A 7,986-nucleotide genomic window follows, 5' to 3' on the forward strand; every position below is an offset into this window, starting at 1 on the left:
CTGGATTAAGCCCTTTCTGCTTCAGCATGTGACTGAACATCTGATCTACTGTAACCAGCAACAGCCTTGGTTCAGTGAGGCATGTGCCAAAGCCCCCATTTTTAATTTTAAGGGAGGATCTGCTTGCAGAGATCAGTGCAGCAAGGTAATGTCAAGGCAAAAGAGTAAGATTAATTGAATTTGACTGAATAATGAATGATATGGAAACACAGATGAAAATCCTATATCTGAACTCTCATGGGCTTTAGGTAAATCTGGCTCTAAATCCAGAGAGTGTCTAATTTTATAACTCCAGTCCATCTGTAACTAGCTTCATATCTCCGAGTTTAGCAGCACTTCTACCTGGGTCGAGTGTATTTCAAAATCAACAGATTAATAGGATAATAGTGTACTTTTTCATGGGTATTTAGTGCTGCTGAAACTATCCTGTATTGTCTGCATTAAGGATCACATTCTGCACTAGAAGGACAGATGATTTGGCTACATAATCCACACAGCAAATCTATGTGTTACTGAATAGGCTTTTTATCTTACATTATATTTTCTATTTGTATATATGTAAATGGTGGAAAATGTTTGAATACCTTTAGTACAATGAGAGAAAGTTTAAGTGAGCTGCTGTTCAAGTATTTCCCTGTAAGAGCTAAACTGGAACCAAATATCCTTGTTCTAACCTCTGTTCTAACTTTATGGCTCTCTCCAGCTCTAAATTTAGCTTCTCCAACGGGTGCAACCAAAACTGTTCATCCAAGAGCCTTTAACTTTAGCTTTGTGGTGTTTAATATACAGTATTCAGTGTCTAGGCCCCATCTGTAATTAAGTTACCACCTCATTAAAAAAAATAAAATAAAAAAGAGAAAGTTACATGAGAAACCAATAGACTCAACAGTTTGTGGGCCAGGCGTGTTCTTGGAAGACCTCTGTCAAAACCAGGAGAGCTCCCTCAGATGACAGCAGGGCCTGCTATGATTTGTTTACCTACCTAAGGAAGAAATATCACACTGGGATTCTTGGCAGGCAAGTGCAAAGTTCATAGCTCCACCTTTTCCAGTAGTTAGCTGGATGCCAAGACTGGGTGAAAATACTTGAAATAAGAGCAAAAAGCCATGTTCTCAAGACAGAGGCATGTCCTGAACTGAATCATTTATTCACATGCCAAGGGATAAGCTTCAGGTGGGCTTGCTAGCAGACACCAGCATTTTCCACTGCTTTCCCACACAGCCGCTGACATAAGGGAAGAAAGAAAAGGAACCGGAGAGGGGGAGAAATCAGGAAGGGTATTTCATTCCATCTATAAAACCCACATACAGGTGGAAGAAAGGGAAGAAGCAGACATCTTTGTGGGGCTTTTAAGTGCCACATGGTAAGTAATATTACTCCTGTTTCCTGTGGTGGCTAGTAAAACATGAAACACTATCCTCATCGCTGAACTCCCCAGTGAGTTCATTTGAAAAAATGATTTTTTTCCTCCGGCTTTGCTAGCTTCTTTCCTCCTTCCTTTCTGACATGCTTTCTGCAGAATCAACATTACTGTTTAGCTCAGCTCCCTGGATCCAGGCTGCTTTTAATGTTATGATAGTTTGGTAATTGCAAGACAAACGTTCATGGGAAGAATGCCACTAAGGAAGACTAACTATCAGGTTCAGTTAGAGATCCAGCTGTAATTAGATAGGCACTTGTTGGTACAGGCTATGCTTTTCTTTCTTTTTAGACTCTCTGGCTTGAGATATTTAACGTTTAACACATCATAGTTACTACTAATAATGTATTCACCTGCTTAGACTTATCTAGTCCTAGATCTATTTTGCAGCTGTTACACCAGCAATTTCTTTTCCTTTCCAAAAAATAGTAGATCTTGTGACTGCAGATCTCTTCTCTCCTTTTTGCCCGCTTGAATCCTAACAACATTCAGTAACAGAAAGCTGTAAGAAAGAGCAGTTAGTGATCTCTCAAGTTACCCATGTTTCTAAGCCACTAGTGAAATCATGTTATCTAGGAGAAAGTGAGACATGGGAGACATAGGTGGTAAAAGATTCAAGGTGGTAAGGGATGCTCTGGAACTTCGGGGATCTAGAGGCTCTCAGGATCTTCACTGTTACTAATAATTTCTTTTCCTGGATTGGGCTCCGTGAGAGGACACATAGGAAATCCTCAAGGTTTGGGTTTGAAGTCTCCGTTCACGGAAGTGACGCATGTATCAGCTCTCTCACACCACAGTTATCTTTCATACATGCCTCAACAAACGCGTGCATGTAGAAAGCAATATGTCACCTACTGTATTCTTGATTTGCCTGTGGCAAAAGATAGTATCTGAAAGAAGTTTACCCGGCCTTGTTACCAAGCAGAACTTCTTGTTCATATACTGACAGAGCAGGATTGTTTCATCTGTTACAGGATATTAAGCATTCAGTACACATTAAGAACAAGTGGGAGCTGGAATTTGGCAAATTTCACATATAAGGACTTGTGGAAAGTTCCCATTGACCCAAAGAGGAACCATACTAACACAATCCTATTGAAATGCTAACAATATCCAGCCACCTACAAAGCAGGATTTAGATTCTATAGGGATTGGACTTTTTTTCTGAGATGCTGAATGTCAGACAAATATCAGCCTTTAAAATAAGTTCTCAGTTCAGTTGCTCCTTGTTTTTAGTCCTCTTCTCTATCCAGGAGCTTTGTGGTGAGATCTGTGGTGATCTCCAGATCTCTCTGGTGGTGAGAGATAGATGCAGAGAGAGACTGAAGAAGTGAGGCGTGGTGTGTCAGCTTTCCTAGACAAGCAGTATGTGGTCGTCTGTGTTGCAATGTGAGTGAGATGATACTTGTAGAGAGTGGAAAAAACTGCCTGGTTGGGAGGGAATAGAAGAAGGCTGTGAGAAAGACCTGGGGACCAGGAACTGTGAACCAGCAGGAGAGAGCTGGATAGTTCCATCATGTAATTATTTTGAGCTTCAAATTAATAAATTATGATCCTAGTAAAGGGAGGGTTACTGGAAAGACTCTTCACACTGCAGTATGGCTAAGTGTTGGAAAAGGAAACTGTAGCAAGTGTACCTGCAAAGGCAGCAGTGATAGATTCTACTATAGTGTTAAAAAGGCACACCTTGCTGTATCTTGTTCTGTAGCTTTTCTATTATTGGAAGAAATATACATTGTCAGATATGAATAAGAGCAACATTTCAGAACATCATTCCCTGGGCATTTTGCACAGATGCATGCTGACATCCTCTAAAGACATGCAAGCTGTCTTCCAAGCATCTATGTGGAGATATTAGCAAAGCAAGGCAGGAGAACAACTGAATCCATCCTAGTAGTGCTTCTAGGGGAAGGCAAACTGAACCTCCAATGACAGGAGAACAGCGTTGAATTTAGCCAAGTAATATTTCTGTGCACTATATTGGTGTTATAGTCCCTTTCAGGAGGTAAGATACATCAAGGGAGTCTTGTAGGCCTTACTGGAGAAAGCACGGCACCTTTCCCTCCAGGAGGAACTCATTCTTGCAGCTGAAGGACAGAGTGCTTCCCCTCACAGGTGCTACTCCTGCGCTTACGCTTCCATACACAGAGGGCTCCCACCCAGTTGCCACAGAATTTAGGAACTTCCACATCCCACACAAAAGGCTTCTGCTTTTGCAGTTGTGCTCTTGCTATGCAAAAATAAAGGTCATAGTTATTTGCATCAGAGTAAATGCTGGAAGATGAATCATATAGGCATACCCTTTTATCCAGTGATGGTTAGTAAATGGCGCATTGGAGCTGGAACAAAAATGGATTTTAATGGAGCAATATGTAAGCCAGCAAACTGCAAAGGAAATTGCTGTGGGGAAAGCAAGCATGAACTGTATCTTTCTTGCTTATGGCATGAAGTGTACATCTGACTGACTTGCAAAACTAGCTGAACCATAAAATACAACTGAAGTAGTTCTGTTACAATTCAGTTTGAGTCTCAAAGGGCTAGATATCCTTAACAGTCAAGAATTAGCTAAAATATGGATTGTCATTCATGTATGTGTAGTATTCAGCACTTCTCTGAGCTGGCTTCAGGTCTTATTGAATCAACAGTAAGACTTCTCCTCTTCCAGTTCTGACCTCCAAGAGGTCAGTAGACTGATTCTTTTATAAATACACAAGCTGGAGTTAGTTAGGTTTTGGCTGTTGCACCACATTCAGGATGAGCATACAAATTTGCATTCTGGGAAATCTTTTAGGAGTATTGTGTGCAAACTGTGGCTAATGGGAGGAACTGGTTTTGTCAGAACACCTAACAGGATAGCAAAGAGTAACTCTGTTCTGTACAATGTACATTTCTGACATTTTGTAAGTGTGTGCATTGCTACTTTCCTGATATCATCCTAAACGTTCTCTTCTCTGAGGACAGACACACTGAGTAGCAGTCCCTGAAGGCTGTGATTCAGTACAGAAACCAGCTGGAAACTATGGGAGGTTTTAAGCTGATAAATGTTTATTCTGTGTTCTATCCAGAAATTGAAGATATCCTGAAAAAAATGTTCTACACACCTTTTCAAGAGCAGGGCAATTATTTTCTGAGATACTGGGGTGCTAGCAATGAGTGGATTAGACAACGTATCTGTCAGGTATTGATCAGAACCATCAGGAGGGACTTTCTGTAAGCTGGCAGAGCTGGACAGCTTGGCTGAGAATAAGAAATCTCATCCAATGCAACAACTCAACTTCGAACAAGGAGCTTTGCATTCAGAAGGAGAAACTATATTGTTGGATTCTGTCAGTGATGTTTGTTTGTTCATATCTCCACAGCAAAAAAGGTGAAGCTGAAGGCCCTGCTGAGGGCAATGGTCTTTGCAAAATGCACTATTCATTCAAGGGAGAGAAAATATGAGTATCTGTGCCTTAGTGAATCCCTACGAGAAAATCAGAGTGGCCATCTCCACTGCCGTAAAGAAACAAAGGCCCTAGCCAAATTTCACAGAAACATATCCAAAGAACTTGGAAAGTTTCCTTAGGACACCAGAGAAAAGAATGACTTTCACAAATCAGAAGGTCCTGCAGTTCCAGTCCACATAGAAGCAGCCCCAGAGAGTATCCTGGATGATAAGACATGTCTTTTTTCTTGTTATTACTGAAAAGATGAGTAACAAGCCAATCAGATGACCCTAGTATTTCTATTATAACCCCTGACTTGTCCATCTCTCCTTGGTGTGATATTACTCCTTGGGAGCATGAGATACAGGACCCCTGGACAAACGACTTGTTTAATGACCAACCCGGGGCCAAGATTATATCATTTTGAGGCCTCAGACAAGTCACTTACTGGTCTGTATCTTAGGTTCACTGTATTTAGGCTGTAGACTATACTACTTGTCTGCCTCAGAGGGCCAGACAGTTAGTGCTTCTTTGTTCTCAACCGAAGTTTTGCAAAGTGTCCTGAGCAAAGGATTATTGGTTGCTCTGCTGCCTGCTATGCTTAAGAGAGTCAGGATAGGCTTGCATCTCTTTCGTCAGATGCACAGCCGGTTACTTATTAAAAAAAGTAAGCAAATGAGCAACCAAGCCTACAGTAAAAGTATACAGGTGTATGTAGCTAATTCAGGTCCTGTATGTATTTTCCAGGTGTCTGAAGACAAACTGCTTGTAGTTAGCCAGTCCTTCTTCCTCTATATGTGTGCACAAAGTTGGGGAAAAATCACTAGGAGATTTTACTGGAAATCACTGAGCACATCACTGAACATATCCAAACCAGCCACACACAAGTTAAGGAAATGTAGGATTGGCCTGAGGCATAGGCTAAACTGGTAGTTGCTTTGGGCATCAAACTTCTGGCAATGGCAAGACAGCCATAGCTCTGCTGATCACTGTTCCAAAACATTTAGTAGACTATATGCCCAACTATTATGCTGTTTTTCAAAGGATAATATTCATTCATATGATTGAGGAAGATGATGATAATGATGAAAATGTAACTGTTCAGAAAGAAGCAGGACTGAACTTTCAGGTTCTTAGATAGAGTGGCTGAGATCTTCAGTATCCAGCCCTTCTGAGCCATTTGCTTTGCTATCTGTTGAACTCAGCCTTGTGCTGCTGAGACAAAACTTTCAACACTCCAGTTACCTATGGATGTTCATCCTGGCATGTCCTTGTCAATGAGATTGTGGTGACTTGGCTCTAATGACCTAGCCAATGCCATAGCAGATAAACAGTATTCTCTCTCTCTCTCTCTTTTTTTTTTTTTTAATCCTGTCTCAAACCATTGTACAATTGTGCTGTGTTCTTTTTAAAAGTTGCAGTGTCTGCTTTAAGGCTCCCCGGAAGGTTTCTTGCCCATTGTGAAATATGCATACTCCTCTACAGTGACATTAACAGAGCACTCTTCCGTCATAGGGGCAGTAACAGAGTGCCTGGATCTTCTCCAGAGCTTGTGGGAATGGTGCATGAGACCTGCCACTAAAGAGAAGAAGCATTTGGTAATGACAATACTCAATCATTTCTTCCAAAAGTTTCTTTACTACCCCCTGAGTGAAGTGAGACACTTCATTGCACCCCCTACTTTTTAGTGAGGATTGTGCACACATGCATGTTACTGAGCTGGAAAACAAAACAATCCCAGCCGTGTGGAAGCAGCTCTCCAAGAATATCTGAAGGTCACCTTCCCTGATCTAGCCCCCACGGGACAGCTGAAGGAAAACGCCGGTAGTGTGGTAATGCAAGGAGTCATACTTGCAGGCAACGTGAAGGTCTGCCTAGCCAAACAAGAGACCCTGAATGACATCTTGCAGACAAATGCCACCGGCAGTGACTGTGAAAGGTTTCAAGAGGTGATGGGAGTAGTGGCTCTGTGTGCAGGCAGGGAGTCCATTGCCAAGCTGCACGTTCCATGCCTGTGGACTGCCTCCTTTGCAGGGCCTGCTGGAACACAGGGACCCACTCTTGGATTTCCTGCAGGACAAGAGAAATAAGCTCACCCTATTCAATATGTTAGGCATTTTAAAGGCTATTGCCAGTGTTGTCTGGTCCTGTCACCAGAAAAGGATCTTTGCAACATCATACCAGACAGTTTCATTGTGTTCACAGGTCAGGGACAAGAAATGAGAGTTCTTCAGATCTGGACCAAGCTGCCTAATTTCCTCCAGGCAAGACTGGCTTCTCCAGATGATGAGAAGACTTATTCAGCTAGTGATTGTCCTTATGAAACCACCAAATCCTCATAGGTTGTAGGTACAGATATAGGTGGGCTGTATTTGCTGTATTGTTATTCAATGAGCTGCTTTTCGTGAGTCGTTTCTCCGCTCTGATGTTGAGTGTCTTCAGGAAAAACAAGATTTATTTGTCCTTTCCCATATCCATGAAGAGCTCAGAGTGCCCCAATAAATGCAAGTTAGCACTATTAATTACATGAATATGCAATTAAATCAAGAATGGCTTGACATTATAGAAGTTTCAGAGTGCGCTTTAGGCTGACCACAGACAAAACAATTGAATTCAATTGCTGGGACTCCAGCTTGCTTTCTTTCTGCTGGCAGCGTTATCATTACTTTGACTGCCTGGTTGGGGCTTCCTGGCTCTTATAAATGATTTACGTGTGTGCAACACCAGTTAGCACTTGAAACTGATGCAGATAGCCTTAACTATGTGGTTTTTACAAGGAAACAGTTCTAGCAAAAGTAATTGGTTCAGGAAGTACATAAGTTTTCAACCAGATACTGCATATGATGACACCTATTGCAACTTTTCTTGGGGAGTTATCATAACAGATAAGATTAAATCACTGAGTCATCAGAAATGATAGAAACCCAACCTGTAAACAAGGTCAGTCAAAGGTTAAAGGATGAAAGTGTCCTAGAAATGCCTTGGGGTATTTTTACTTTGAAGCCTTTCAGCACATCCTCTCAGAAATCCTACGCAAAGCCCTTGCTCATCACTCAGTTTCCTTTTCTGTAACTGCAGCCGCACAAGACTGATTGCCCAGAAGTTTGGTACAACGGTGGATGAGTGTCTCTGCGGTTCTTG

This window comes from Rhea pennata, chromosome 7 (genome assembly GCF_028389875.1).
Source record: "Rhea pennata isolate bPtePen1 chromosome 7, bPtePen1.pri, whole genome shotgun sequence".
Taxonomy (NCBI): domain Eukaryota; kingdom Metazoa; phylum Chordata; class Aves; order Rheiformes; family Rheidae; genus Rhea; species Rhea pennata.